General features: G+C 35.0%; 1 pseudogene; it reads left to right on the forward strand.

Annotated features, from left to right (window-relative positions):
• The first annotated feature begins 496 nt into the window (after positions 1-496).
• LOC141517209 (elongation factor 1-beta pseudogene) overlaps positions 497-22,650 on the forward strand; it is a 188,489-nt pseudogene continuing 166,335 nt past the window's right edge.

Genomic DNA, 22,650 nt, shown 5'->3' on the forward strand with positions numbered 1-22,650 from the left:
ATCAACTTGATAGCTTGAAATACCAGTGAATTTTTTGGTAGTCATCTCACCTGTAGTGAATGCATGTAGACTTCTGGCTGCCTCTGTATAACTCCAGACTGGAGAATTCTCTTGCTGTATTTTATCTTTAGATTTCTTAATAATTGTTAAATCTAGTATAATTGGGGGGGGGGTGTTGAGCAGTAGGTATATGGGACCTGATCTCCCTTTAGGCAGACATTTTGACTAGAAATACACAATTAGAATAAATACAGAAATTAGGGATTCAGTTAACTTCATTTGGGAAAATGCAAACACTTTATTTCTAAGCTTTTTTTTGAAGATTTTTCTAGAAATCAAATTCAGAGATGGGGTCATTAAAGTCAAAATGCTCCTTTTTGGCTCATGGTGTCACCAAATCTTAGAGGATTCAAGAAAGACCTAAGGTATAAATAAGTAAGGTATAAATAGTCGTAATAGTAGTGGCAAAAGCAACAGCACAGCAGCAACAGCAGTAATGGTGGCAAGTAGCAGTAGAATTAGTGGTAAACTAGTGGTATCAGCAATAGCAGCCGTAGCAGAAGCAACAGTAGTAGCAATAGAAGCAGCAGAGGCTGCCAGTGGTGGTGGGTGGGGGTTGTTTCTATGTTTTAACAGTAACAGTAATAGCACTCAAGCTAATAGTACAAAAAATAATTCACATTTATATAGATTTTCCAGTTTTACAAAGGATTTTACATACATTTTGTCATCATATATAAGGGAGTTACCTTAGGTAAAGTGTTTCAGAAAACTTAAAGTGCATTTTTAATATTAAAATCATTGTTAAATTTATTGATGCTGTTGCTGCTGTTATTGTTATCAGTATTATAATATCCTCCCAAGCATTCATTGCAGTAGGACCTGTTATTGTGTTCATTTTAAAAATGAGAACCCTCTACTTTCCCCTTTAGCGAATTTCCATAACTATTGTTTACAAAATTAGTTAGTGAACAAAATTGTAAGAGCCTGTATGACAAATAGATACTCTGATCATAAGGTGAATTAATCAAAATATTATTTTCATTTCTATTGGGATCCGTAGTCAATTAAGTTCTACTAGCATTTATTAGAACCCTATTAGGAAAGTACTATATCAGACACTGGGAATATAAAGTGAATTTGGAAAGAGACACAAACAACAATTCCAACAACACAGCAATTCCTGTTCCCAAGGACTTTACATTCTTATGGAATGCACCATTTATAAACATAAACAGGCAGAATATAATTGAGGAAGGGGAGGGCAGTACTACTCTGGATATTAAAAAAGATTCCTTTTGAAAAAGATAGTTTCTAAGAATTAGAATCAGATATAGTGTACAAGTTAAAAACAAAGGAACAGTAGTGCTGTTTGAGGAAGAGAAATTCTAAAGATTCAATTCACTGGAAATATAACTTTTTATGAATTCAGGGGAGGGATGCAATCCTTGTTCCTTGAGGAGGACAATGTTCTTCAACAATTTTAATAGTACTTGGATAAATGAGGGGCATGAAATTCAAGGAGAAATGAATAAAAGGATGAATTTTTCCATTCCCAACATCCAAAGAAGTTTAGAGTTCATAGTGCTAAGAAAGAATATTTAGCAGCTAATATAAATCAAAGTTTACTGTTATTATAATTGTCTAATATTTATATGGAGTTTAGATAAAGTGTTCTATATGTTATTTTATTTCATCCCCTTGACTTAAGTAAGTGATATTGTTATCCCCATTTTAGATATGTGGAAAGCGAGGAAAGTGGGTCACATAGCTAGAAAGTGATAGAGCTAGAATTTGAAATCAGAAATTTATGACTCCAAATATATCATTCTATCCTTTATGCCAGTTGGCCACCAATGCCAGAGAGAAAAATGATAGCATTTACCTGTTTAATTACATCTTTTTTCTTCTTCTTCCATCATCATCATCATCTTATTCTTCTTCCTTCTCCCCCCCCATCTCTCTGCCAGCTGATCCCCTGAAATGAAATTTGGGCAAGTGAGATTGTCAGAACTTCTGTACCATAAACTAACCTAGGAAAAACTTGAACTTTTAAATTCCTAAAGATTGTTTCAAATCTGCTCAGCTTCCCTGATAGAGGGAAAACATACAGATATGTATATGCAGTTGTGATTTCTAATTTATTTTTTTTCTATACAATTTAGGGCCTAATGAAAGCAGCTTTGGCATAATGGACAAAGAGTAGAGCTCAAAGCTAGAAGGGCCTGGATTTAAATTCTCACATACTGAGTGACACACAAAACCTGACTCAAAGAAAATCACATGACCTCTCAATTATTCAAGCTTTATAAATTGCAGAAAAGATGCCAACTTGCTTTGCATAGGTTTCATCATCCAGAATTTTTTGATATCTATAAAATCACACGTTCCAATACTTAACTATATAATTCAGTTGAACAGATCTGTCAGGTGCCTTGCCTATTATGTGAAAGTTACAAAAGATAGAATGATAAAAAAAAATGTCATTTTGAGTGAATCTTCTGCATCTATTTTCTGACCATCTACTCATTCCTTAGCATCCTCCAACCTAGCTCATGTCCTTGCCATTTTACTGAAATTGTCTTCTCAAAGGTCACCAATGACCTCCTAATTGCCTAATCCATTGGTCTTTTATTCCGAGCTTCCATTCTCCTTGACCTCTAGGAGGTACTTAACATTATCAATTATTTCCTTCTTGTTGAAATTTTTCATTTCCCTGTTTGTCCTTACCACCCCATTCTGGATTAATGACTCAAAGTTCATTCTCTTCTTTCCTCCAATCCCACAGGGAACTCATTCATGTTTTTTTTTCTTTTATTCCTTTTAATTCATGAACTTTCTTTTCAAACTATACATAAGATTTTTTTCCCCCTTGTGGAGATCTCTTAAACATTTCTCTGACCTTTGTCTCAAGTTCTGGTTCCAGATCTCCAATAGATTGGTTTTGGGAAGTTTAATGAAGAGTATGATCAAATTGGAATTAGGATATCTGGTTTGGAATTTTGAATTTAGAATCCTGTGTTGATATGTGTGTGATCATGGACAAACCACTTAATTTCTCTGAGTCCCAGTTATTTTATCTGTGAAATGGTTATAATATAATGGTTAATGTGAAGTCCAAATAATACAATATAGATAAAGTACTCTGAAAATCTTATTCTTTTAAAAGATTTCTAATAATAGAAATACATTTTCTTAACTTTCTATTTTCACCTGTTGTAAAAATTTTTTCCTCATTGGCTAAGTTTTTAAAATAATTTCTCATTCTGCTTCCTGAATTGATCCCCCATTGTCAGGAGATGGATAGCAGTACTCAGGAATCATGGATGGCCATTTTATTGATGGGTTCTTATACATTTAAAGGTGTCTGTCTCATCAACCTTGCTGGTGACTTCTTTGCTGATTTATGTCACTTTGTGTCAGTTTATAAAAGACTTCCAGATTTTTCAGTTTTATTTTAATTATTGTTTAAATTGTTCTTCTGTTCTTATATTTCCTACAGGTCTTCCCAGCTTTCTCTACAAACATCCTCTTCATAATTTCTTACAGTACCATGGCATTCCATTATATTCATATACTAAACTTTGTTTCTTTGTTTCGTCTTCATCTAACTTGGTTAGAGATGAGCATCCCCTTGGTTTTCAGAGTTGCTTTTTTTTTTCCTTTTCTCATCACCAAAAGAGTTACTCTAAATACATTTGTGCATAAGGGATCTTTTTGCTTTATCTATGATCTTATGATCTATGATATTTTTATCCTCAAGTAACAAGATTTCTACTTGGATGATTCCAAATCACCCAAAGATCATGACTCAAGGGAGGCTAGGTGGCGCAGTGGATAGAGCACCATCCCTGGAGTCAGGAGTACCTGGGTTCAGATCCGGTCTCAGACACTTGGTAATTACCTGGCTGTTTGGCCTTGGACAAGCCACTTAACCCCATTTGCCTGTCAAAAAAAGAAAACCTAAAAAAAAAAAAGATCATGACTCAGAAAAAAATCAACTTCTGTCTTCTCACCCCTCTCTCCCACATACTCAACAATGATAATGACACCAGTAATGACAGTAGTGACATTTTGGCATTTTGGGGGGAGTCATTTGTTTTTAATTATGAAATAAAAATCTTTTTTAAAATTTTTATTTATATTTATTTTTCAACATTCATCCATATGCACCTGTATATTTTTAAGTTACAAAATTTTATTCCACCCTCTTGCCTTAGTTGCAAACAGTCAGGTTAACATTGTACATACATATTTTTTGGAAAACATTCTTACAGATCAGTCATTTTCTGTATGAGGAATTAGGATTAAGGGAAAGATGCATTAGAGATAATTTTTATAAAGTGTTCCTGAGATTCTGAAGGGATTTATTTTATTTTGCTTTGTTTTTCTTCCTCTGGATGGAGTTAACATTGTTTTGTTTTGTTTGTCTTCCTCTAGATGAGGATAACATTGTCCATACTTGGTCTGATATGATTATCATTCTTATATCTGTCAAAAATATTAATATTCCCAAGATTAACTGAATAGAAGGGTCACTTAATTGGGAAACTAGTGATTTGGTTTGAATCTCAATTCTACTGCTTACTAAAAATGGGGGCCTGCTGAAATCATTTAATATGATTTGCTCCATTTTCTCATGTGGAAAATGAGAAAATTGTACTAAAAGAGCTCTAAAGATTTTTTTTCCAGCTTTAAATCTCAAGACATCATAATCTAAAAAAAAAAGACATCATGATCTAGAGACAAGACTTTGAAATCAAGTCCTCTGATTTTTTTTCCCTTTCATTCTCTCTCCATCATTTCATCAATAGGGTGACAGTTATTTTTAGGTGTTGTCACTCAACTCTATTTCTTTCTTGCATTTACTGCTTCCACCATAGCATACAATGTGAGTAACTCATGAAGTTGTCAGAATATGAAATAATAATAATCACTGGCATCTATATAAAACTTCATTATGAGATATAAATGACTTAAATTTCTCGTAAGCAGCATATTGTAGGATTTTGGTTTTTAATCCACTCTGCTATTTGCTTAAGTTTTAAGGGAGAGTTCATCCCATTCACATTTGAAGTTATAATTACTAACTCTTTATTGCTCTCCATGCTATTGTCCCTCTGTTTATATTTTCCCCTTTTGTCCCTTTATCCATATTCCCCAGTATTTTGTTTCTGAATACCACCACCTTCACTGTGCTTGCCCTCCTATATCAACCCCCCTCCCCTTTCTTTCCCCTTTGCCTTTTCCCCTTCTTCCCTCCTTTCCTTCTGTTAGTTCCTCTTTTTCTCCCCCTCTCCATCCCCTCCCTCCTCTTTTCCCCTTTTAATACTTGAAAGGTAAGATAAGTTTCTTAATTTCACTGAGTGTGTTAACTTTATCTTTAGTTTTTGCAAGGCAATGGGGTTAAGTGGTTTGCCCAAGGCCACACAGCTAGGTAATTATTAAGTGTCTGAGGCTGGATTTGAACTCAGGTACTCCTGACTCCAGGGCCAGTGCTCTATCCACTGCACTACCTAGTGACCCTTGAGTGTGTTAACTTTAAGCCAAATCTGATGAAAATAAGATTCAGGCAGTTCACACCTCCTCCCTTCTTTCCCTCTATTGCAATAGGTCCTTTGTACCTCTTAAAGTAATAAAATTTACCCCATTTAATGTCCTCATTCCTCCCATCTCCTTACTATACTCCATTTTGAGGAGGTATTTCTTAAAATCGTTCTACCTGAGTCACAGTAAAGTCAAGAGTATCCATAATTTCTGGCTAAGTATATTCTCTCTAATAGAATTACAATTCTTGAGAGTTATTAGAGTCTTTCTCCCAGGTGGGGATATAAACAGTTTCATCTTATTAGAAAGTTTTTTTTCTTTACCCTTTTTTTAACCTTTTCATGTGTCTCTTGAGTCTCCTGTATGTTGTCCAAATTTTCTATTTAGCTCTGTTCTTTTCATCAAGAAATGTTGGAAGGCTCCCATTTTGTTAAATGTCCATCTTTTCCCCTGGAAAAGAAGGCTCAACTTTACCAGACAGTGGATTTAGGGCTGCATTCCAAGCTCCTTGGTCTTTGGAATATCTCATTCCAGGTCCTTCAGTCCCTTAATGTTGATGCACCCAGGTCCTTTGTTGTCCTTACTGTGGCTCCTTGGTATTTAAATTGCTTCTTTCTAGCTGCTTGCAGGATTTTATCTTTTATCCAATAGTTCTGTACTTTGGCCATAACATTCCCTGGTGTTTTCCTTTTAGTATCACTTTCCGGAGGGGATTGATGTAGTCTTTCAATAACTATTTTGTCTTCTGATTCCATGACATCAGGGCAGTTTTCCATCACTAAATCCTGTAATATTAAGTCCAGGCTTTTATTCTCTTTGATTATTTATAGGAAGACCAATACTCCTTAGATTGTCTCTCTTCTATCTATTCTCAAGGTCAGTGGTTTTGCTGATGAGGTATTTTACATTTTCTTCTTTTTTTGATCTTTTGATTTTGTTTAACAGAATCTTGTTGTCTCATGAAGTCATTAGTTTCCCCAAATTCCATTCTGTTCTTTCTAGAAAAGAATTGTCTTCATTTATCTTTTATAACTCCTTTTCCAATTGTTCAATTCTATTTTTGAAGTAGTTTTCCATTTGACAATTGAGGATTTGAAAGAATTATTTTCTTTTTGCATTTCACCAATTGAAGATCTGAAGAATTATTCTCATTTTGTATTTGTCCAAATGTGTTTTCCAAGGATTTGTTTTCTTGTTTCAAGATGTTAATTTTCTCTTGCAGTGTGTTAATTTTCTCTTAAGTTTCTTTTCCCAATTTTTCCAATTGATTTTTAAACTTCTTCCTGATTTCTTGGGCTAGAGACCAATGCACATTCTCCTTGGAAGTTCTACATATCTCTGGGTTAGAATCTATATTTCCAAAGTAATTTTCAATGTGTCCCCCTTTCAGCTGGCCTTTCTTCATTTTCCTAGGATCTTTAGTTGGAGGAGGGGCTGGCTCTCAGAGGTTTGCTTTTGAAGACCCTAGAGGCTTTGTTCACTTGATTTAGTTAATCTAAGTAGGGAAGCCAGTAGGGAGTGCTGGCTGCTTTCTCTGGAGTTTTTGAGGCCCTCTACCTAGGCCTGGAGGGTGTAAGGGGCAGCAGCAGGGTCTGAATGTCCTTGAACAATTTGGACTGGGCCCTGGTGAGGTAGTTAACCTCCCTTTCAGCTGATGGAACACTGCTGCCCACAACTGAGCCTGAGGGCATGGGAGGGGTAGTTACTGTTTGTTCTGGGAAGAGGGCTCCAGTAAAAGTGTGGAACTCAGGTCCCTGAGCCCAGCTGTTCGATGTCCAGCAGTGCTCTGCAACTCTCTGTGCTGGAACTCACTCTCCAGTCTGGCTGGGACTCACCAGACCTTCGCTCCCCCAGCCAAAAGATTCTGCAGCTAAATTTGGTACTCAGATGCACCACTCACAAAATCAATACACCACTAATACTGATCCCCTGACTTTACCCCACTTCTGCCCTTGTGCTAGGCCTCCACTCTCCACTCCTGGTGGACCCATCATCCCCTGAGACAGACCTTCTTGGTAGGTGTCCTCCTCACTTCTCTTTCTGAGTTTTGTCAATTGAATTTCTGTTAAAAGGTTTCTTTCATGTTATTTTTTTAGGTTTGTTTTTTTTTTTTTTGCAAGGCAAACGGGGTTAAGTGGCTTGCCCAAGGCCACACAGCTAGGTAATTATGAAGTGTCTGAGACCGGATTTGAACCCATGTCCTCCTGACTCCAGGGCTGATGCTTTATCCACTATGCCACCTAGCTGCCCCTTTCATGTTATTTTTGAGGGGAACCAGTTGACCTTAGCACAGTGTCTGTCTTCTCATTGCCATCTAGGCCAGAAGCATGTGTTTTTAATATGTTGATATTTGTGCTCCTTCAAATTAATTTAATCACTACTAACTATTGTCACTTTAAAGAACTATAGAACTTGAAGAAAATAGTAACTAATGTAATAGTGTTTGAATTCTGTAAATCATTTCAAGTAATACTATAATTTCCATTATAGAAAGCTAGTTGACACAGTAGATAGAATGTTTGTTTGGAATTCATGAAGACCTATAATCCTACCTAAGACAATTAATAGCTGTGTAATCCTCGTCAATTCATTTAACTGGCAAACCACTTCTGTATCTTTGCAAAGAAAACTTCATGAACAATATGTTCCACAGGGTCACAAAGAAGCAGACACATCTGAATGACTAAACAATATAAACATAATTATACCCTAGCCATGAACATTAAGAAATGTTCTAATTGTTTAGGCATTCATCGCTGGAAAAATATAGTTTGTATTTATATGTATTTCATATATATATACATATATTTATATATACATATATATGTATTTTATGTATTTCATATATATACATATTCATACACAAATTCTGTATCTCTTATTCACTTAAGAAATATTTTCATTAAATATTTTTAGAAATTATTAAGCATCTGTACCCCAACCAAAATTGCTAGGAAGTTATTTTTATGTAATTAATTTTAGTTCACAGATAATGTGAAATATTGTAATATTGTGCTTATTGTACAATCATTTTACTGAAACTACAATTGTTACTGTTATCGTTGTTGTTTAGTCATGTCTGTCTCTTCAAGACCCCATGTGGGATCTTGGCAAATATACAAGAGTAATTTACCATTTCTTTCTTCAGTTCATTTTAAAGATGAGGAAACTGAGGTAAAGAGGATCAATTGACTTGTCCAGATTCACACAATCAATATGTATCTGAGATTTAAACTCAAGTCTTCCTGACTTCAGGCCTGTTGCTCTATCCCTATAATAATAAACTGTCCCTGAGGCTACAAATAAGTGCATTTTAAATAAATTGTTAAAGTGATAGTCTTTTAATGTTTGTTTATTTTAAATTATTTTTCTAATTATATTTAAAGATAATTTTTTAAACATAATTTTTTATGTTTTATCCATTTCACCCTTCTCTCCTTACACTCTAGGACAGCAAGAAATCTGATAGTGTTTATATATACATAATTGTGTTATACATATTTGCAGATTAGTCATGCTGTGAAAGAAAAATCAGAACAAAAAGGGAAAAAACTACGAGAAGGAAAAAGCAGGCACCAAATTTAGAAAAGATAAAAAGTTTATGCTTTCATCTGCATTCAGTTTTCCCAGCAGTTTTTATCTAAGGGAGTTTTTATCCTAGAAACTGGAATCCTTGTGTTTATCAGACAGTAAATACCATAGTCATTTACTGCTGTCTCTTTTGCATCTAATCTATTCCATTGATCCATCACTCTATTTCTAAGCTAATACCAAACAGTTTGATGTCTGATATTTTATAATATACTTTTAGATCTGGTATGCCTGGTCACCTTCCTTTGTAGTTTTTTCATCAGTTCCCTTTTCTTGACTTTTTGTTTCTCCATATGAATCTAGTTAGTATATTTTCTATCTCAGTGAAGTAATTTTTTGGCAGTTTCATTGGTATGTAACTAAATACATTATTTAATTTAGGAAGAATTGTCATTTTTATTATATTAACTCAGCCTACTCATGAATAATTGACATTTGTCCTATTATTTAGATCTGATTTTATTTGAGTAAAAAGTGTTAAATAGTTGTTTTCATAAAGTTTCTCAGTCTGCCTTGGCAGGTGGACTCCTAAGCATTTTATGATGTCTGATGTTATCTTAAGTATAAATTAAAAATAAAAGTTAATTTGATGGGATTTCTCTTTCCATCTTTTTGTGCTGTAATATATATATATATATATATATATATATACACCCAAATGCAGAGGATGTATTTTATATATTGTGACTTTGCTAAAGATGTTAATTGTTTCTAGTTTTTTAGATGATATCCTAGGGTTCTCATAATAAAATCTGCAAAGAGTGAGAGTTTTGTTTCTTCATTACTGACTCTGATTCCTTCAATTTCTTTTACTTCTCTTTAAAGTTACCATTTCTAATACAGTATTGAATGATAGTGATGATAATGGGTATCTTTGCTTCACCCCTGATATTATTGGGTATGTTTCTGTCTTATTCCCATTACATACACCTTTTTAATGGCTTCAGATAGATACTGCTTATCATTTTAAGAAACAATCAATTTATTCCTATGCACTCTCGTGTCCTTGGGAGGAATGACTGCTGTATTTTGTCAGAAGCATTTTCAACATCTATTGAGATGAGAAACCATCATATGATTTCTGCTAGATTTGTTAAAGATATGGCCAATTTTGCTGGTAGTTTCCCTAATATTGAACCAGTCCTGCATTTCTTGTAAAGTTCCTGCTTAATCATAGTGTATTATCCTAGTGGTACCTTGCTGGAATTGCTTTGCTAATATTTTATTTAAAATTTTTGCATCCATATTCATTAGGGAAATTGACCTATAAAATATACTTTCACTGTTTTGACTCTTTCTGGTTTAAGTATCTGTACCATATTGGTGCCATAGAAGGAATTTGACAGAACTCCTTCTTCACCTATTTTTTTTCCAAAAAATATATGTAGAATTTGAACCAATTGTTCATTGAATGTTTGGTCAAATTCACTTGGAAATCCACCTGAACATGGAAATTTTCTCTTAGGAGGTTTATTGATGGCTTGTTGAATTTCTTCTTTTAAGATAGGGTTATTTAATTATTTTTATTTAAGTATTTTAAGTAATTTCCTTTTCTTTTGACCTGGGCAATTTATATTTTTGTAAATATTCATCCATTTCTCTTAGATTATCAAATTTATTGGCATACACTTGGGCAAAATAATTCCATATGTTTACTTTAATTTCTTCCTCATAGGTGGTGAATTCACCTTTTCATTTTTGATGCCAGTAATTTGGATTTTTTTTTAAAATTTTTAATCACTTTTCCTTTATCGTTTCTTCCTTCCTTTCCTTCTATCTGTCCCTCCTTTCCACTTTCCCCTTCTTAATACTTGAAAGGTAAAATAGATTTCTAAATTTGAATCTGATGAGAGGAAGATTTAGGCAGTTCTCACTTCCTTCCTTCTTTCACTCTTTTGCAATAGTTCCTTTGCACCTCTTCATGTGATATAATTTACCCCATTCAAGTTATCCCTTCCCCCTGTATCTTTACAGTGCCCCCTTTTTAATAAAATAATATATTTTTAAAAATCTTTCCATCAAAGTCATGGACATACAATGAATATCCAAAACTTCAGACTAAGTATTCTTAGCCTGATAGAGTTCAATACTCAAGGTTTATGACAATCTTCCTCCCAGATGGGGATATAACCAGATTAATAATATTGGATAAGTTTTTTCTTTTCCATAATGTAAATACATTTTCATGTATCTCTTGAGTCTCCTGTTTGAAGCAAATATTCTGTTTAGCACTTGTCTTTTTTAATCAGTAAAGATTGAAAGCCATCTATTTCCTTAGATGTCTATCTTTTCACCTGAAAGAGAAGGCTCAATTTTCCTGGATAGTTGATTTTTTTTATTGTAATCCAACCTCCTTTGCTCTTTGGAACATCATATTCCAGTTCCTTCAATCTTTTAATATTGATCTAACCAGGTCCTGTGTGATCCTGACTGTTTGAGAACCCTAGAGTCTTAACTACTGGGGCTAGGAACTCCAGTATTATTCAGGGGACTAACCACTAAAGGATGTCAGTAGCTTTCTCTGGGTTGTCTGTATTGGGGGGTATCAGTGCCCACTTCCTAAGTCTGAGGTTGACTCTGCATTGTCCTCACACAACCTTGTTTCTGGGCTAGGCCTTCCGAGCCAGAAACCCTGATATTCTTTCTGCATAGTCAGAACTAGGTTAGACTTGCTGCCCATACCCCAGCCTTGGGGCAAGGTGGGAACACCTGAGGTTGTTTCTGTGTTGGTACTGGAGAAAGCCAGAACCTCCCACAGGAATGCCCAGGACTCGACTGAAAGCACCAGATTCTAGGGCCTTCCAGACTAAATAGAAAGGACATGCAACTTTCACTGCAGATGCTCCATGATGTCCATAACTGAAAACTTGTTTTGATCTTTTTTTTGTGATGCTGATATCACTAGCTTTGATGTCTATATAGAGGCTTCAAGTAATGTTGTGTAGGGAAAAACTTCAGGAGCATGCTGGCTCCACCCCAGAAGTTTCTAACTTTGTTCTTCAAGTAAGAAAAAAAGACATCTAATATACTTACTTTTCTTGTGGTCTTAGTACCTTGGACACTCATTCCTTTATCAATTTTAGGTGACTTCCATATGTTTGAACTTTTAAGCAGAGCTTCATAAGAACAATGAAGTCTAAAAATGCCTAATGTATAGTTTTGTGAAAAGTTCTCAGAAATTTCATAGAATTTAAACACATTTTTGACATCTAGAATTTTATAAATAAAATGATATTTATGATAGATTCAGTCAGAGAACATATAATTTTTATTTCTTAGTGAGATGTGTAGCTCTATCTATGAATTTTAGGGTTTGCTCTCTCCTTTGAGAGGGAAAAAATCAAGAATGTTTTAATTATAGAAAATGTTTTAGAAACCAATTTTTACAAAAGGAAATTGTGATGATGTTGAAATTTATTTAACTTTTCTAATTGACCTTATGCTCAGGATGAAATATTTTAGATTAAAGTCCCATGGAGTAAATTAATTACTTAAACTGACAAATGTAAAAAAATTGGCATTTATCTTCCAACAAACAACACATACCCTTTATTAATGTTTGGCACATTATCTTTTTCACATTTTATTTTTCCATTTAAGTATTTTTGCTAATATGTCAAATGACAGTTGTTAATGGAGAAACATTCATTTTATTCCCAAACATTTGAAGATTCATAATGTTTTTCTAAATAAAAAAGAACTGGAGAAAATTGAGGGGCAGAGCCAAGATGGTGACAGGATAAGAGACTCTCTTAGGTGCTTTCTCTATAATATTTGAAAATTCATAAATTAATGACTCTAACTAAATCCCACAAAGGGATCCAGTGAGGCAGTTCTCCAGACCAAGGTAACCTGGAAAATAGAGGAAAGGCACAGCTCCACACCATGAGGGAGAAGCCTGCCAGGAACTTCAGCCTCCTGGAGACAGCTCCAGGGTGCCTAGGAACCATGGCTCACAGCAACTGCGGCAGTTTCCTGACCAGCACCCCAGGGAGCACCGGGAACAACTTGGAAGATCAGCAGGGGGACCTCTTCCAGAACAAGCATGAAGCACAGTCCTCAGAGCACCCAGTGAGCACCATGACCTCAGCAGTCCAAATCCAGGAAATGGAAGCAGGTGGACTCAGTAAGCAGGAGCCCCCAAGCAACTGAGCCTTGAGTTCTCAGCCTACCAAATGTAGGTGAGTGGAGAGAGACTTCTGAGATCTGTCCTCTGACCATGGAACAGGACTCTGGGGCTCTGACCACATTCAGATTCTATTCACAGTCTATCCCCCCCCCAACTCAGCTCCACGGCAGAGGGGTGCACTTGAGGTCATTCACAGACCAGGAGGGAAAACAGAACCTCACACACTGAGATCCTGGTGGGGGGAGGTGTCCCAATAATATTTAAAAATTCAGGAAGCACCCCAAAACCAGGCACAGACTGGGGAAATGAGTAAACAAAGAAAAAAGAGGAACACCATTGAGAAATGCATTGTCTGTGATCCCAAGAAGGATCAAAATACTAAGTCTGAAGGTGAGGAAGTAAAAGCTCCTGAATCTAAAAACTGCCAAGAAAAATAGAAATTGTGCTTGGACTATGACAGAGCTCAAAAAGATTTTGACAATCAAGTAAAGGAGATAGAAGAAAAATTGGGAAAAGACATGAGAGAGATGAAGGAAAAACATGAAAATGAAGTCAGCAGCTTAGTCAAGGAGATGCAAAAAAAATGCTGAAGAAAATAACATGTTAAAAACCAGCATAGGTCAAATGGATAAAACAATTCAAAAAATTGAGGAGAAGAATGCCTTAAAAAGCAGAATTTACTAGATGGAAAAAAGATAAGAAAGCTCTTGGGGTGGGGGTTGAACAAATCCTTCTGATCTAGAATGGAGCTAAAGAAGCTGTTGACTTTATGAGAAGTCAAGACACAACACTTCAAAGCTAAAAGAATGAAAAATTAGAAGAAAATGTGAAATATATCATTGAAAAAACAACTGATCTGGAAAACAGATTCAGGAAACATAATTTAAAAATTATTGAGATACCTGATAATGAAAAGGGCCTTGACCTCATTTTTAAAGAATTCCTACAGGAAAATTGCTCAGATACTTAGAAGCAGAGGGCAAGATAGAAATTGAGAGAATCCACCCATCTCCCCCAGAAAGAGATCCAAAAAAACAACCCCCAAGAATATTATAGCCAAGAACTCCCAAGTCAAAGAGAAAATATTATAAGCAGCCAGAAGGACACAATTCAAATTTCATGGAACTGCAGTCAGGATCACACAGGACTTAGCAGCAACTACATTAAGGGCTCATAGGGTATAGAATATAATATTCCAGAAGGCAAAAGAATTCAGAAAGCAACCAAAAAATCAACTTCCCAGCAAAATTGAATGTCCTCTTCCAGGGAAAAAGATGGACTTTCAATGAACCAGAGGAATTTCAAATGTTCCTGTTAAAATGGCCAGAACTGAACAGAAAGTTTGATCTTCAAATACAGGACTCAGGTGAAACATGGAGAGTGGAGGAGAAGGGTAAAATATGAGGGATTTAATGGTGATAGACTATGTGTACTCTTGCATGGAAAAATGATACTGATAATCCTCATGAGACACTCGTCATTTAATAGAGCAGGTAGAAGGAACTTTTATAGATGAAGCACAGAAGAGAGCTGAATTTGAAGATATAATATATTGTAAAAATGAAATCAATGGCTAAATATGAAATGTAATGGGAGAAAGAGAAAGGAAAGGTTGAATAGGCTAAGATATTTCATAAAATAAGATTTTTTATTACAATGAGCTAATGCAATGATATGGAAGTGGGAAAGGCAAAGGGGAATGAGGGAACCTTCCCTCTCATCAGAGGTGGCTTGGAGAGGAACCATATACATATATATATATATATATATATATATATATATATATATATATGCATATATATATATATATATGTGTGTGTGTGTGTGTGTGTGTGTGTGTATGTACTCAATGGGATATAGACATCTAGAGTAAGAAGGAGAGAAGGGGGACAGGGGGGATGGGGGGATGTGTTTGATGGAGGAGAGGGTAGAGCATGGGGGAGAGTGGGCAGATATAACACATTTTCTTTTTTACTTCTTGCATGGGGCTGGGATTGGATGGCCTGTATGGGACCACAGGGCCAGGTGGTTGCTGGGCCTTAGGGGTGGTAGGTGGGCTCGGGACCTCTTGTCCCCATGACCACTGATCATTCTGCTGTACTACTCACCATATTTAAGAAGAGGGAAAGAGTGCAAGGGGAGAGAAAATATAGTGTATGGTAGTGGGGAAGTACGGATGGAGGGAGTTGCAATCAGCAATGGCAACAGTGGAAAAATATAGAAGTAGCTTTTGTGATGGACTTATCCTAAAGAATGTGATCCACCCATGACAGAGCTGATGGTGTTGGAACACAGAATGAAGCACATTTTATTATTATTATTATTATTATTATTATTATTATTATTTTATTTTGTTTTTTGCAGGACAATGAGGTTGGAATGGCTTGCTCAGGGTCACACAGCTGGGTGATTGTTGGGTGTCAGAGGCTGGATTTGAGTTCATATACTTCTGGTGCCAGGGCCTGTGCTCTTTCCACTGTGCCACCTAGCTGCCCCTATTATTATTATTTTTTTAATTTTAATTTAATTTTTTTCTCTTTCCCTTACTTTATTGCTCATGAGGATCCATATTTTGGCGGGGGGTGTATTATGTTTACTTTTAAACAAGAATATTTTTGTAACATATAAAAGAAATCATTTGTACAAAAATAAAAATAAATATAATAAATAAAAAAGTACTTGCCAATATTTGATTTCTATAACAGTATTTCTAATGTTTTCAACAAAATAAAAGTTATAATTTATATAATTATTATTCTAAATATATTAAAGCGCTTGTTTTGTTCTTTCTATTATTACTTATGGTAAGAATTTTCTAACATTAAGTCTTTTATTCGTTATTAATTCAAATAAAGTCAAACCAACTAACATTTACTTAAGTTCTAGCTACTGTGCTAAGTTCTGGTAATACAAAATAGTCCCACTTAATTCACTTATTGAAATGATATTTGGTTATATTGCAGATTAAATCCATTTTTCTGTGTCCTATTGTGGAGTTAACTGTCATTGTTAATTTTTGTTTTTGAAAAATGCATTCAGGTTCTAAACAAATGCTTTGAAAATACATGTTTTTAAAGGTCTATTTATAAGTGGGATCTTGTTACAGTTCCTTTTTATTGACCCGTTTGCAAAATTGTCATGTTGATATTTATTAGATATGTAATATTTTTTTGGAAGATAAAGGTCAATTACTTTAGATTTTCCCAGTTCTAAGTAATTAATTTTTTCTATGAGGCTTTAATCTTTAAAATACTTCTTAAAGAGCATAGGGTCAATTCCAAAATTACAACAAATTTCAATATTATCCCATTTTAAATTGATTTCTAAAACATTTTCCATAATTAAAGCAAACATTCTTGGTTTTACCTATTCAAAGGACAGTCAGTTCCAAAATTCATAGATCAATCTAGCTAATTACTTGCTTCACTAAAAGGATAAATATTTTGTTCTCTGACTAATCTATCATAAATATCATTTTATTTATAAAATTATAGAAGTCAAAATTGTGTAAGTGTTCTATAAAATTTCTCAGCACATTTCACAAACCTATAGATGAGACTTTTTAGATATCATTCTTCTTAGGGAATTCAACTTAAAAGGTTTATCATATGGGAGTCACCTAAAATTGATAAAGGAATGAGTGTCCCAGGTAGAAAGCACATAAGAGGGTAGGTGATTTAGATTTCATTTTTGATTTTTCCTTAGGAAAAAAACTAGAAACTTCTGTGGTGGAGCCAAGATGGTTGCATGAAGCCAGCATGTTGTGAAGCTTTTCCCTACACAACATTATTTGCAGCCTCTATAAAGACATTAAAGCTAGAGATCCCATAAAAAAAGTCAATACAGGTTTTCAATTATGGGCATCATGGAGGATCTTCAGTGAAGATCTGTCTCTAGGGGGAAAGGGAAAGTAAAAACCCTGCTAGGTAAGAGTAGGAAGACAGCAAGAGAATTTTTGACAGTATAGTCCAGGTTCCAGCAGCTAGACAAAAGCACAAGTTCTGGCAGCTAGAAAGCAAGCTAGCTTGGAGGGTCCCTTCCCCGGATAACATTTGAACTAGGAACACATAGGGCAAAAGATAGGACCAGGTTGGGGAAAAAAACAAACCATTGCCCAAGCAGAAACTGAACATAAATGAGGAAATGAACTTCTACAAAGCTTGAGCTGCATAAGCAACAAATTGACCAGTGAAAAGTCAGGGATCAGACCTCAGCACAAAAACAAAACCAAACAAACAAAATCCCCTCAAAACTACACTCCCTATAATTCAGGAACAGAATTCAATAATAAAAAATGAGCAAAAAAAAAAAAAAACAAACCTAAAGGAGCACTAACCAGATAGAGGTGCCATCTCAGAAGAGGAAAGCAGCAGCAAATGGACTATGTGAGAAGTCTCAAAGGAGTCTATTAATTGGATGCAAATTCAAATCCTCATAGAAGAGCTTAAAGAAAGAATTTAAAAACCATGAAGAAGATAGGAAGAAGAAAAATGGAAAGAAAAGAAAATCATGCAGGAAAATTTTGAAAAATTGAACAAAGAAATCGGTTCCTTTAATAGTAAAAATAATCAACTGCAAAAATAATGTAACTCTTCAAAAATTAAATTGACTAAATGGAAAAGAAATGGAACTAATCTAAAACTCAAATCAACCAACAGGAAATAGACTGCAACTCACAAAAAGTAAAATTAACCATCTGGAAAAGGAAGAAAATAAAACCCTAAATATTAGAATTGGACAGATAAAAACTAACGAATCTATGAAACACCAAGATTACATTAAACACAATCAAAAGGCTGAAAAAATTGAAGAAAAAATTAAGTACTTTCAGGAAAGCAAACAACCTATAAAAATAGATCCAGAAGAGACTATTTACAAATTATTGGTCTACCAGAAGCTTAGATCAAAAAAAGAACCTGGAACTTATCTTTCACGAAGTTATAAAGGAAAATTGTCCCAATAAATAGATTAAGAAGACAAAATAGTCCTATAAAGAATACACAGAACACCTCCTTAAGGAAACTCCTTGATATAAACTCCAAGGACTATCACAGCCACACTTCAGAATTCTCAAATTAAAGAGAAAACACTACAAGTAACCAAAAGAGAATCAATTTAAATATAAAGGAAGCACAATCATAACTATTTACAACTTACTGGCTTCAACTTAATGTTGATCAGACTTCCAACCAAGTTGGCAGAGAGAAGCCAAGGACTGTCCAAAAGTTTCTTGGCTTTCCCTTAGACACAAGATGAAACAAGCCTTTTAACAGAATTCACATCCACAATATCCAGACAGGAACAAAGGAGAAGAATATCTACCAGTAATATCTATCTCAGGGGAGCATGGTTGAGCTGGGGGCAAAGAGCATAGAGACAGCACAGAGGGGGTAGAATGAGACCCAGCACTCACCAGAGAAAAGCCAAGGAAGCTTTGGTTTTGTAAGTAGGCAGGAGAGCACCAGCAGCAGAGGGAGAATTTTAACCCAGCAGGGCAGAGAGCTCCAGCATGGGTGGTTAGACATCAATCCAGTCAGGTCCGCTGGCCTAGAAGACCAAAGCCATGAGTCCATATTTTCAGTTGAGTACTCATATTTCCAGTTGGGTCCCCTCCCCCCCATCCCTGTGGGAGAAAGCCACTCTTTCCAAAAGAACCCCCTTAGCTACCCACCCCAGGCTCAGATGTTAGCAGCAGATCTCTCACAGTAGAATAAGGAGATTAAGTATATAGCCCAAGGACCCAGCCCACATTGTGGTAATCCAGACCCTGCTGCTCCCCCCACCAGACCCAGGGAATGGGCAACAAATTCAGGTCACAGGCATTAAAGAGAAAGCCTCTAGCACCCTTACAGGCCAGCCCATTTGGACTTACTAAGCCCAGTGAGTTAAGCCTCTAGGCATTTCAAAACTAAAAGTCTATGAACCAGGTCCTCCCCTGACACAAGATCCTAGGTAAATGAGGAAAGGTCAGTGAGAAGGTGGGGGGGGGGGGTTCATTGAAAGCTACTTCCAAGACAAAGAGAAGGAGCTACAACTTTTGAGGAGAATATGAATTGGTATCCAGATGAGAAAGACTTCTTAGAAGAAATCAGGAAGGAGTTTAAAAATCAATTTGAAAAATTAGGAATAAAAATAAAAGAGAAAATCAACACATTGCAAGAGGAAGTTAACACCTTGCAGCAAGAAATCAAATCCTTGGAAAAAACAATTGCACAAGTGCAAAAGAAAATAATTCTCTCCAAACCACAATATGGCAAATGGAAAACTCCTTCAAAAATAGAAATGACCAATTGGAAAAGGAGTTGCAAAAGGTAAATGAAGAATATTCTTCTCTAAAAAAAAATGGAATCTATGGGAACTAATGACATCATGAGACAACAAGAATCTGCTAAACAAAACCAAAAATTTGAAAAAAAGAAAAGAAAATGTAAAATTCCTCATTAACAAAACTATTGACCTAGAGAATAGATCCAGGAGAGACAACCTAATAATCATTGGGCTTCCTGATCATATTGATGATAAAAAAAAAAGCCTCCATCAGTATTTCAGGACATATTGAAGTAAAATTTCCCGATCCATTAAACCACAGGACAAAATAATTATTGAAAGAATGCATAAATCTCCTCTGGAAAGAGATTTGAAAATAAGAATATTGTGGCTAAATTGCAAAACTATCAGATAAAAGAGAAAATCCTGCAAGCAGCCAGAAAGAAACAATTTAGATACCAAGGGGCCACAGAAAGGATTATACAGGACCTAATTACATCAACATTAAGGAATCAAAGGGCCTGGAATATAATATTCTGAAGAGCAAGGGAACTTGGAATGCAGTCACAAATTCACTACCCTGTAAAACTGAGACTTCTCTTCCAGGGGAAAAGATGAACATTTACCAAAGTAGGAGACTTCCAACATTTCCTGACAAAAATACCAGAGTGAAAAAGAAAATTTGTACAACAAACAGGAGACTCAAGAGACACTTGAAAAGGTAAAAAAAGGAAAAAGGAAAATAAATTCTAACCAATAAGTTGAAACTGGATATATCCTCACCTGGGAGAAAGATTCTTGTAACTCTTACTTTAGCTTTATTAGAGAGAATATACTTAGTCAGAAGTAATGGACACTTGAAACTTGTCCTTGACTCTGCTAGGATGATTTAAAAATGATAACTCCTTTAAAAGGGGAGGGCAGTAAAGAGACAAGAAGATAGAGGAGACTGGATGGGCTAAATCATATTACATAAAAAAGATACAAAGGAACTAACATAAGGTAGGGTAGGAACAAGGGGCAAAAGGAGGGGGGGAAAGGTAGAGGAAGGGGATATAAGGGGGCAAACACACTGAAGGAGGATGTATTCAGAAGTAAAACACTGGGCAATATGGATAATGTGTAAAAGGGGGGAAATATAAGCAGAAAAAAAAATAACATGGAGGGCACTAAAGAGTTAGTAATCATAACTTTGAATGCAAATGGGATGAACTCTCCCATAAAACATAAGCAAAAAACACAGTGGATTAAAACCAGAATCCTACAACATGCTGCTTAAAAGAAACTCATATGAAGCAGAGAGGCACATATAGAGTAAAGGTAACAGGTTGGAACAGAATATATTTTCCTTTAGCAGAAGTGAAAAAGGCAGGGGAGCAATCCTTCTTTCAAACAAAGCAACCACTAAAATAGATCTCATTAAAAGATATAAGGAAAGAAACTATATCCTCTTAAAAGGTAACATTTCGATACTAAATATGTATGCCCCAAGTGGTATAGCATCCAAATTCTTAGAGGAGAAACTGAATGGGTTAGAGGAAGAAAAAGACAGCAAAACTCTACTGGTGAGAGATCTCAATCACCTTTTCTCAGATTTAGATAAATCTAAGCAAAAAATAAACAAGAAGAAAGTTAAGGAGGTGAATAGAAAACCTAGACCTGATAGACCTTTGGAGAAAATTGAATGGGGATAGAAAGGAATATACTTTTTTCCTGCAGTATATGGCACTTACACAAAAATTGACTATGTACTAAGGCTTAAAAACCTTATAATCAGAGGTAGAAAGGTAGAAATAGTGAATGCTTTCTTCTCAGATCATAATGCAATATGAATCACATACAATAATGAACCATGGAGAGACAGACCTAAAACTAATTGAAAACTAAATAGCCTCATCTTAAACAATGAGTGGATCAAACAATAAATTATAGATAGAATTAATGATTTCATCCTAGATAATGACAATAATGAGACAATATACAAATACTTTTAGGATACAGCCAGGGTAGTCATTAGGAGATATATTATATCTTTAACACCTTACATGAATTAAATAGAGAAAGAAGAAATTAATGAAGTAAGCATGCAACTAAAAAATTAGATGAAGAACAAATGAAAAGCCCTCAATTAAATACCAAATTAGAAATTCTAAAAATTAGAGAAATTAATATAATCAAAAGTAAGAAACTATTGAACTAATAAATGAAAGAAAAAGTTGAATTTATGAAAAAACCCATAAAATCGATAAACCTCTGTTTAATTTGATTAAGAAAGAAAGAAAGAAAGAAAGAAAGAAAAAAAAAGAAAGAAAAAAAGAAAGAAAAGAAAGAAAGAAAGAGGTGGCTAGGTGGCATAGTAGATAAAGCACCAGCCTTGGAGTCAGGAGTACCTCGGTTCAAATCCGGTCTCAGACACCTAACCATTATCTAGCTGTGTGGCCTTGGACCAGCCACTTAACCCCATTTGCCTTCCAAAAACCTAAAAAAAAGAAGAAAACCAAATTACTAGTATTGTAAATGAAAAAAAATGTGAACTCATCACCAATGAGGAAGAAATTAAAGTAATGATCTGAAATTAATTTTGCCTAATTGTATGCCAATAAATTTGATAATCTAAGTGAAATGGATGAATGTTTACGAAAAATATTAGTTGCCCAGGTTAAACAAAGAAGAAATTAAATAACTATCTAAGAAAATAAGATTCAACAAACTACCATTGAAACCTATCATTGAATCCAGGGCCAGATGGATTCACAAGTGAATTATATCAGGATTATTATTAAAAAGATGGTTCCAATTCTATATAAAATCTTTGGGAAAATAGGTGAAGACAGAACTCTGCTGAACTCCTATGACACCATTATGGTGCTGATACCTAAACCAGGAAGAGTCATAACAGAGAAAGAAAATGATGGACCAATTTCCTTAATGAATATGGGTGCAAAAATCTTAAGTAAAATCTTAGCAAAGCTGACTCCTGTAGCAAGTCATCACTAAGATAATATATTATGACCAAGCAGATTTATCCTAGGATTGAGGGGTTGGGTCAATATTAGGAAAACTGTGAGTATAATTGACTATATCAATAACAAACCTAACAGAAACCATATGATTAT

Source organism: Macrotis lagotis, chromosome 3, assembly GCF_037893015.1.
Source record: "Macrotis lagotis isolate mMagLag1 chromosome 3, bilby.v1.9.chrom.fasta, whole genome shotgun sequence".
In the NCBI taxonomy this organism is placed as follows: Eukaryota; Metazoa; Chordata; class Mammalia; order Peramelemorphia; family Peramelidae; genus Macrotis; species Macrotis lagotis.